The 11,404-nt window shown below is 37.5% G+C and overlaps 1 pseudogene; it reads left to right on the forward strand.

Moving 5' to 3' along the window:
- Positions 1–326: 326 nt before the first annotated feature.
- LOC123634804 lies at positions 327–10,935 on the forward strand (annotated as a pseudogene).
- Positions 10,936–11,404: the final 469 nt, after the last annotated feature.

Raw genomic sequence — 11,404 nt, forward strand, 5'->3', positions numbered from 1 at the left:
TCTTGGAAATTGACCTAGCATTGTGGTGTGGTGGCACTGAGAGCCTGTAATACAGCTCTTCTGTTTTGTCCAATTCTCCTGTGACTGTCACAGTTCAAGCTGGTTCTGGATGATCTTCATGCAGGTTGGTGGGTTATTTCCCAGATCATTGTTGGAGGCTTGGGTTGAGGGCTGAGTGAGACTCTCTGTATGGAGGGTGGCATTGCAGGGAATTGCTCCTCCCAGATCTTCCCATGGAGGAGACAGTGGCAGCTGTGTTAGGCTATCTAGGCAATGGTTTGGGGTGTCTGGTCTGGGGGCACTTGATTGAACTGGGTCCAGGGGCGATGGTGTATCAAGGCTGGCAGGTCCCTGAAGGAATGTTGGATTGTGGGGGAAGTACCTACCAGGTAGCCAGTGCACACCTCAGGAGTGGGCTGCAGGGCTTGATGGCAGCAGGGAGCCTCACGGGGTAGAGCTATGGGCAGTGGTTGAATGTCAAGGGCATAGCCTTGGGACTCAGGCTTAATGTTGGAGCCTTAGAGGAGAATCTATTGGCCCAGCAGCAGTGGTGGAGCCTTGAGGACAGAGTCTTGGGCCTGACAACTGTGCTGAAGGCTTGAGGGCAGAGACACAGGGCTTGGTGATAGTGCTAGAACCTCGGGGGCAGAGCTGTGGGGCTGGAGCCAGCAGAAGCCTTGTAGTAACTGCAGCCTAGAGACAGGACAGTTGCTGTGTGGGTGTGGCTGCTGGGTTAAACAGCAGCATGGAAACCATGGATGTGGAGACCTAGCAGCAGCATGTTGATCATGGTAGTAGGGCTGTGGGGCCAGAGTCCCTGAGCAGCAGGGGTTCTCCATCTGCCCAGATCCCATGAGGCAGTCACTGCATGGCTTCTCAGGTGGTGTCTGAGGCACCTGTTCTACTCAGGTCCCCTGTTGGTGTGTACAGGTGCTTGGCTCCTATTCTCAGGGCATGACATGAGAGAGCATCACTCTGCCTGCTCCTTCCCCAGCCTACCTAGAGCAATCCAGAAGTGTGTACACCAATGCTGAGCCCTGTGTGCATATGCCACCCTGGATCAGACAGCTGAGTATGGCATCAGTTGTAGTAACACGGGAATGGAAGCCACCAGGTACCTGCTGCACCCACTGTCTGGTGCAATGTTGCTGCACAGACGGTGAACAGCTCCCTAATCATAGCAGAGGTCTGTGGTGGAATTAGGGGTACCCTGACAGCTCAGACCATAATGTCTGCAGGGGAGCTTGTAGCCCCAGTGCTCTCTCTTCCTGTCCTTCCCCACATGTGGATGCCTCCCTCAGGTATCTTTCAATCTTGCAGAATGGATTGCCCATCATGTCCTCCTTAACTCTGAATGTCCCCCATTGCTTCTTCAGTGACTTACAGTGCTCTTTCCAAGAAGACCCATCTGTAGGTGCACATGCACCTGCTATTTTTGATTCTCTCCTTGAGAGCAGCATGTATGGGTTGCTTCTAGTTTGCCATCATGCCCTTCCCCTTTATATTATTTTTAAATTATTAAACTCTATAAACTATTCATATTTACTGGATTAAATTTGTTTGTAAGATACATTATTGTGAATATTCTCTGTGGGTTGCATTTTTACTATCTCAATAGTGTCTTTTAATGAGGGTAATCTTTTAAAATTTTGATTAAGTTTAACTTATAATCTTTTCTTTAATATTTAATGCTTCTCATATCTTGTCTAAGAAACATTCTCCTAAACCAAGATTAAGGAAGTATTTCCTTATATTTGCATCTAGAAGCCTTATAACATTAACTCTTATGTATGGTGTGAGGTTCATTTGTTTATGTTTCCTCTCTTAACCAAATGTATTGAGACTTAATTTATATACAATAAAAGGCACCCATTTTAAGTGTATGGTTTGATGTTTGGACATATATATACACACATGTAACCACCACCATGATCAAGATGCAGAACATTTCCTTGAATATGAGAGAGAAATAAGGGATTATTGGTGACAGTTTCTGCCCTACATCATTCTCAGCCTCCAACTTGTTTCTATATTATGTTGATGCTATATACTATTGCTTATTCATACAGGTAAATAATTGCAAGTTAAAAGAAATTTTTTAGTTTCCTTTGTTATTCCTCCTTGCAATAGTTTCAATTAAATATGGATGTAGGAGAAGAAGCCACCCTCTGCTGTACTGGTGGGAACCATCTATCTGAAGACTATTTCAGTTTAGAACCTTCTGGGAAAATGATTTTGAGGATAGTACTGCTGAAATCACTCAGGAGAAAGTGCTACTGGTGTCCCATTTGTTAGTAGACTCCACACATTGCAGCTCCAGACAGAATAAAGCATGCCAGAAAATGTGAAAAGAACCCATTTTAACTTGGATATTCCTTTATCACACTCTACTGACAGAGCTTAATGTTGTGTCAGCTGGCAAGGGGAAACATTCCAATAACACAATCTGGATAAATAAATAATTTGGAGCTTAAAAGGAATCACATCTTTAATTTACTTTCTTTCTTTTGACAGAATTCAGTTTTTATTTGTCTCTGTGAGCCCTGGAATCATGTTTATGTCAATAGATGTTTGTAAAACTAATTCAATTCAAATTTGCTTGAAAATTCTATTAAGTGCATTTGAAACACTCTTCATTTGCAAAACACAGGGCATTATGAGTTCAATTAAAACTTCACTCAGAAAAATAACAGCACTCCCAAATATATTGATGGTTCTTTAGAGTTGATTTTAACATGGCACAGATTCAAGATATGTTATGCTAATTTTCCGACTAGGTCAGTACTTACAGCTTTATTTTGGTGTTGTGGTAAGAACATTTAATGTGAATCTACCATTTGAACAAAATTTTAAGTACATTATATAGTACTGTTACCTGTAATCACAATTTTGTACAGCTGCTCTCTAATTTACTCAACTTGTATAACTGAAACTTATATCCCTTGAATAGGAACTCCCATTTCCTCCCTTCCCCTGTTGCTGTTTCTATAAATTTAACTAATGCTGAATCAATTTTACTTCTGTGTATATATTTGAAAGAATTAGAATCAGGATATTGAAGTGACACTAATAACCCATGTTTATTGCAATATTATTCACAATAGCCATTTATGGAAACAACCTAAATGTCCACCAACAATTTAGTGGATTAAGAAAGTGTAGTATGTTCATGCAATGGAATATTATTAAATATGATTACTGCCCTTATAAAAAGAGAAAAGAGAACTTGTCAGTCTCTCTCTGCTCTTCACCATGTGAGGACACAATTAGAACACATCCATCTGAAAATCTGAAGCAAACTCCCATCAGACACCGGATCTGTGGGTGCCTTGATCTTGATTTCCAAGCCTCCAGAATTATTAGAAATAAATATTTGTTGTTTAAGTCACTGAGTCTGTGGCAATTTGTTATAGCAGCTGGAACTGATTAAGACAGATCGTTTTCATTTCTGTGGTGTCAGTTATGGTGGGTTCTCATCTGATTTAATTTACTTGAAACTTCTTTGTTTTCTTAATCTAGATAACTGTCAATTTTGTTTATCTTTTCAAGAAACTAACTCTTGATTTTGTTGAATATTTTCTATTGTATTTATATTCTCCATTTCATTTATTTTTGCTTTAATCTTTATAATTCCTTTAGGTATAAAGTTAGATGGTTTATTTAAGCTCATTCTTTTTGTAATGTAGGTGTTTCTTGCTATACATTTTCTCTTAGTATTTTTTTTTGCTACATTTCATAAGTTTTGATGTATTGTCTTTTTATTTGTCTTGAGATACTTTCTAGTGTGCCTTTGATTTCTGCTATGACACAATGGTTATTCAAGAGTGTATTATTTAATTTCTCTATATTGTTAAATTTTCCAGGTGTTTTTTTTCCTGCTATGGTATGATTGCAAACTTCTTATATTTATTGAGAATTTTTTTGACCTAGCATATGACCTATCATTGACAATGTTCTGTGTACACTTGAGAAGAATATGTATTCTGCTGCTGTTGAGTGCAATGTTCTGTATATACTATCCCACTCTCTCTGGCCTGCATGGTTTCTGCAGGGAAATCCACTGACTGTGTTATGAGAGCACCATTGTATTTGACAAAGTTTCATAATTCTTTTTTTGTCTTTGTCTTTGACTTTTGACAATTTGATCTCAATGTGTCCATGTGTATAGTTTTTTGGGTTTATGTAATTTTCAATTCCTTGGACCAATGGACATGAATCTGGTTGTTCATTTCCCTGTCCCAATTTGCCTCTTTCTTTCATCATTTTTTTGGGTGATGTTTTCTGAACTCCATGTTTCCTGATGAGAAGTCAGCAGTCATTTCTCTCATTGCTTAATGGTTTTGGTTTTTGTTTTTTGGTCTGCTTTCAAGATGCTCTCTTAATCTTTTATTTCCAGCAGTTTCACTCTGATGTGCTTAGTAATGATTTTCTTTGTACTTATCATGATTAAAAGTTATTGATATTTTTGAATCTATAATTAAATGTCTTTAAGAAATTTTGGCCATTATTTTTTCAAATAAATTTTCTGCTTTATTCTTTAGTGTATTCTTTTCTATAACTCCAACTAGACATGTGTTAGACCATTTCATATAGTTTCCCAGGTACTTGAGGTCCTGTTAATCTTTATTTCCATTGTTTTCCCATCTTTTCCACATTGTATCACTTCTATTCATCTGTTTTTACAGTTACTGTTTCTTTCCTCTATTGTCTCCATTCTGTTGCTAAAACCATCTATTGAATGCTTTTTTTTTTCAGACAATGTATTTTTCAGTTGTATAATTTCCTGTGATTCCTTTTTTTGGTTTCTATTTCTTTTACAAGATTTACTATATGCTTATTCATTGTAGACACATTTTTCTCTATATAATTGGTCATAGCATAGCTGTTTTAAAATTTGGTCTACTATTTTCAACATTGAGCTATATTGCATTAGGTCTACATTGACTGCTTTCTTTCCTTAGATTAGGCCATATATTCCTGGTTTGTTTAATGTGAAATAATTAGGATTTTACCTGGGACCTGGTGAATACTATGTAGAGATTCTATTATGTTAATTTTATAATTGTTCTTTTTAGTTTTAACAGGCAGGTAACTTGGTTGAACTCAAAAACTTGTTCTCTTGGGTGGCGATTCTTAACTGTTTAATTCTTTCATACTTCTGGGATATGTAGTTTAGGGGTTGCCCATAAATTTGGCTGAACTAATAAATAGAAGCTGAAGTACTCTGGCTCTTCTTATTTCCAGGATTTTCTCATCATGTCCAGCAGATATGGTTACTTTAAACTTTGTCTTCTTTTTTTGTGCAGGCAGACAATGAAGGTGAAAGACAGCCAAGAAAACAAATACACTGAACCTGTGGTGATCCTATCCATGATCCACCATTCACCTGCACTCATAATTTGATGTTCTGATATAAGTTTAGATATAGGAGATTATGGGTTACTTTTCTGTTTATTTATTAAATCTAGTTTGAGTTGAATTTTTAATTTTTTTTTTTTTCAGTGTAGGACTCAATCTATTTGGAAGCCTTCTCAAGTATTTCAGTCAGGGGACAAATCCTACCTCATTCATTCCTTGCCATAGGACTGGGTAAAAAGGCCTGTGAAATCAATCACACATTGCTCCAAGTTCTAGGCTACAGAAAGAATCTAAGAATCTTGTTTGAATCCCATATATAGAGAATGTTAGACTGAGAATCTCTCAGCTTTTTTAATTATGTCGCTAAGAGTGCATGTTAAAGAGTCTTATCTCCATTTTTTCCTGTTATAAAACCAGTTTAAGGAAAAATAAATATAGTGCATACTGTGAAACTAGGTCAAGTGAAACTGAGAAAGAGAAAAAGATTAATCCATTAAGCCAACAAATATACATTAAATGTCTATTATGTATCAGGCAACATCCTAAAAAATAGGGCTAAAACATTTAGCAAAACACAACAAAACTCACCCCATAAAAACAGAAACTAGAGATTTGTAAAGGGAAAAATATAATAATTGCACATAAAACTGCAATAGATGTTAAGAAGACAAAGTAAGTTATAGACAATGTTTTCCAGAGGCTGACATCTGCATCAAGAGTGAGTATAATGATGTAATGCAATTACCTGTCTCTGAATGTGGAATGAAAAGATATATGCTTACGTACATGAACCATGTTGAAATACTTGAGATGGAATACGTGTCATACTTAGCTTATTGGTAACTTGAGTTTAAACTCTAGTTAAAAAAGGGATGGCTGTCTTTACCTTCTTGGAAAATGTACTCAGACACATGAGAATATGATGAAAGGTAGCTCCTGGTTTGGGGGTCCTACCTGAGTCCACAGTAATTGTGTCAAGAAGTGATTCTATAAATGTGACTAACTGCAATATTTTTTTCAGATTTATTTCTGCTTTGAAATTTTAGAGGTCTTTGACAGTTTTCTTTAAAGAGTGATGCAGCACCAAGACTGGGGACTTGGTGAGAATCCTGTGGGGAAATATTTATTCAGGAAGATGCACTGAACAGACCAGATGTCCAAGAAACTTTCAAACTCAGCTGTTGTTAGAAAAGAGTGTTGTGAACATTTGAAAACTGCTGGAAGCAGCAGTAGCTACCATGAGATCTCTGTTGGTAACTTGTGACAATGGTGAATATAATTGGAAAGAAAAAGACTCTGAGGTCAGGAATCCTCTCTTTTGGGAGTGTTTCCTGTTCTGAGAGCACCTGCTGAGAACTAATGACAGGAACTTATCTCTGCTGGGAGCCATTGACAGGATCTGCAGCAAGAGAGTAAGGCAAGGAAGACCTTGTTGCTAAGTGCTTTCAATTCTCTGCCACCCACTCATGAAATCCTGAGGGGGAGTAGAAATGGCTTATTTTTTCCATATTATCTCACAGAGGAGGAAGAATAACAATTTCTGGGAAACTTGGCAGTCTAGACATTGTATTACTTGAGTCCAGCAATAGAGAGGTTGACTTTTAGCCTAATTTTGAATTCAGGGTAGTATAACAGTGGCACACAAATGTAAACAGGCACTTAGTTGATCTCTCTCCAACCCCACATTCCCTCTCCTCACCTTGAGTCAGACTATTAGGGAGTTGTAGGAAAGAATGAGAATAATTGGGGGGACTATCCATGCCCTTGAGGGTGTTACCCACAAGGCTGGGCTCCTATTCCCAGGCCTTGAGGAAGACACTCAATTGGAGGTCTTTTCATCTGCAGAAAGCTAGAAAAAAAGCAGTGTACCAGCTCTGTGGCCTGCACTTAAACGCTCCACAACTTTCCTTCAGTCTCTATGTCAGCTCTTTGCCGCTGTTCTTCAAGGTTTTTAGCTTTATCAGCAAAAATACTACTCTTTTCCCCATCACTCATACTGTGTTCCTATGCTCCTCTCTTTGGTGAAACAATTGAATTTTTATGTTACAGATGAACTTAGGCTGAAAGGGAGAATTTTGTTTCTTCTTTAGCTTTAATTGTCCTGGTGAAGTCCAAAGAAGAGGAGAGCTTCTCTCTCACAAAAAAAAGGACCTCAAAAAAGATAGCCCTGCATTATCTCTTGTAATATGGGTTTTCCATATTCACTTTCACTTCCTTAATTTGTACTCCCTTCAGCTTCTAATGAGCCACCAGGGAACCTGGGAGAGACAACCAACTAATTGCCAATGCCAGTTTTTTTCCTGTTTCTTTTTTCCTATTAGACCTATGAGATTTTGAATCCATGCTGTTTTCTGCATCCCCTTTGCTAATTGAGAGAAAGAAGGAACTGTGCCAAAAATAATGTCACAATAATAGTTCCCTGGAGTTTTGGAAAGGGTAAATATCAATCAGCATATTGGGGCCATAACTAATAAGAAACAAAATAAAACTTTTTCAATGATGCTTTGGGGAATAATGCTCAGAATTCTCAGCAGAGGAGGTAGCAAGACACAGTTTGGGGCATTGAGATATCAGTGGCAGAAAAAAATACAATAGTTCTATTTCAAAATAGAAATGGTTGTAATAATATTAATTTTGGAATATCATTTGCTTAGATTTCTGGGTTTCACTGAATTCGAACAGTTATGCACTAGGGAACATAGGAAAATAGCCCTTGTTGGGTTATTTTATGTGGGAAATTGAATGAAGACAATATTTGAATCTACCAACAGAGAAATGCCAGTCACCAGTGATAATTTTAGAAATGCTCTAATTTTCCCATGAACTTTATTCTGTCTATCTAGTTACTTGGTGATGGTGAAAGAAGCGCATGTGAGGAGAACAAGGCATGAATATATAAGGTAACTTGAAAAGATGGACCATAGTATAAGGCTTAGGGGGAGATAAAATTGAGCCTTGCCAAGTGAACTGTGACAAGCAGAGAGAGAGGGCTTCACACAAATGCCATAAAATATATTCTCCAGAGCCCATGACACTCACTACATTTTTATCAACCATCTTCGAAAGACCAATTCCTTCAGGAAGTATTCCCTGGATAACTGAAAAAGAAAAAATAAAAAAAACAGATACCCATATCTCTCTATAAAGAATGAGCTTTCAACATTTAGTTCATTCATCTTCCATTCTCAAATGTTACATGAAAGTATTATCTGGTGACAAAGATATATTAGAAAAGTTTAATAAGCAATGAAGTAGTAAAGAGAAGTGAGTGTGTAACTAAGCTGTCGTTTTTTACAGACCTTCTGCTATCTTAGAATCTCAGTATCCTAACATTCTGTGGACCAGTAATCTACTACATCAGCCTCAGAGATGGAAACTGAGGAGGTAAATAAACTGCATTCCCCAGGGAAGATCCTGCTGGTGTTTTTTTTGTTGGCCATAAGTTGATGTGTAAAGTATTGTGAAGAGCCAGAGTGAGAAAACAAACAAACAGTGGTAGGGAAATTCATAACAGCTAAATATGATTCATGTTCTACAGCTTCTCAGTTGTGTGACAGATTACCATGTGGGCAGAACAATTATAACTATGGAATGTGATCTGGTAGGTTGTGGACTGAATCTCTGTTCCCATATACCTCCTTCCACCATCCTTTTCATGAGCTTAAATACTGTATCATACAGATGCCCTTTAAAAGTCAAATACTTAATAATAAAGTCATTAAACAAATAGCTTTTAAGTAGTAACTTGCTTTTAGAAGCTATGAGAAGTACAAAATTACCCCCACGGTTTTTACACTCTGGTATATGAAAAAGTGTATTTAAGATCACTTAATTTATAAGTGATTGAACCATTATATATTGATAATTTTTGGAAATAGTATTGTGCTGGACACTAAAGAAAAAAATTAAAATTCATCTAAACAGCTGTTGCTCTTCATGAACTTAGAGTATCTATCTCCTGTGATACATTCCAATATATGATAAAAAAGTTGCTAAATAATTTCAAAGACAGGAAAGTTTCTATCACTCTTATCTTTGGAAAGCAGAGTTGCAGTTTCTATTTGGGTGATCAAGAATGAATGCAAATTGGATGGATGTTTTCCAGATGAAGGGGAAAATATGAGCAAAAGCACAGAGGTGAGATGCTGTAAGATGAGGAAAAATAGTCTTGCTGTGGAAAAATTATCTTTTTTATTGGTGTATTTGGGGAACAGTGTTAGATAGGGAGAGGAGAGAAGAGTTGTTAAAGAAGACAAGATGATTTAGTGCCATTACTGCTAAGAATGATACTCTGCTTTTATAGCCTAAGAAAACTGTATAATATAAACAAAGCATATTTAATAATTTATAAATAAATGAACACATTAATTTCTTAACTGATATTTTAAGTAGGCAATGTGAAAAGATCATCGAGACTTAAACACTTAAACACTGTAGATGTAGAAATTATACTAAAAACAGATGTAATTGGAGTATTTTGAAAGAGTACTATGAATGGACATGATCAGTAGAGCATTTGCTACCAGCATAAAAGTCCTTTAATCCATTGTAGAAGTAACTCTCTGAATCTTTCAGAGTAAGCTATCTGTTCCTTCATTTTTGTTCTCTGTAGGTCAATCTCAGAGGTCAAGTCAACCAAGCTAATTTCTTCTCTGTCACAGAGTTCCTGTTGCTGGGGTTCTCTAGCTTTGGCCACATCCAGCTCATCCTTTTTACTGTTTTCTTATGCCTATATCTGATTATTCTGAGTGGAAATATCACCATTGTCACTGTCATCCACCTGGATCACAGCCTCCACATACCTATATACTTCTTCTTAGGGATCCTCTCCATTTCTGAGACATGCTACACCTTTGTCATCCTGCCCAAGATGCTCATAAATCTGTTGTCTCTACTCAGAACAATCTCCTTTACTAACTGTGCCACTCAGATGTTCTTCTTTCTTGGTTTTGCTGTCACTAATTGCATGCTACTGGGAGTGATGAGTTATGATCGTTACGCTGCCATCTGCCAACCACTTCACTACCCCGTCCTTATGCGCTGGCAGGTATATGGACAACTGGCAGCAACTTGTTCTGTGATTGGTTTTCTGTTCTCGCTGATAGGCTCCCTTTTAGTTTTTGAACTCCCTTTCTGTGGTCCAAACAAGATCAACCACTACTTCTGTGACATCCCACAGTTATCCAGCTTGCCTGTACTGATACCTACATCAATGAGCCAGTCATCTTCTTTGGTGGAGTCCTAGCATTCATGATCCCTCTGACTTTCATTTGTATCTCCTATTGCTTCATTGTTCACACCATCCTGAGGATACCATCAGTCCAAGGCAAGCGAAAAGCCTTCTCTACTTGTGCCTCCCACCTCACTGTGGTTATTGTCCATTATGGCTGTGCCTCCTTTGTCTACCTGTGACCATCAGCCAAGTACTCATCCAGCAAAGACAGGCTAGTGACAGTGACCTACACAGTTGTGACTCCATTGTTGAATCCCATGGTATATAGCCTCAGGAACAAGGATGTTCAGACAGCCACTCGAAAAATGATTGGCCGAGGAGGATTTTATCCTAAATCTCTATAATGAGAATATTTAATATCTGTGGAAACATTCTTTCCGAGGACATGGTAATAATTACAGTGCTGATAATATTCTTTTATAATTTATATAGCACTTTACCACTTTACTGGCCTCATAGTGCAAACTTTCCATTGTGTTGATGAGCTTTGTGGGGTGTAACTGAAAACTTGGGCTTATTGGAAATCAGGTCCAAGTCTCAAATACTTTTCAAACTTGCACAAATGAGTATCTTGATTTCTCAGGATACCTAAAGGATGATTTTAGTCTCTCCAGTCAAGAAGTAAAACACTGTGGATAGTAATTTAGTGTAGAAGATTCAATTAGTGCAACTTCTCTATGGTTTAGGAAAATTTTAACTAAGGCACTTCACAAAAAGATCATGGAGAAAATAGACCAAATATAATAAAACATTATTCATATATTAATAGTTTGAGCTACCAGTGTTGGAAAAGATCCAAGGTTATTATTTCCA

This window comes from Lemur catta, chromosome 3 (genome assembly GCF_020740605.2).
Source record: "Lemur catta isolate mLemCat1 chromosome 3, mLemCat1.pri, whole genome shotgun sequence".
Classification (NCBI taxonomy): Eukaryota; Metazoa; Chordata; class Mammalia; order Primates; family Lemuridae; genus Lemur; species Lemur catta.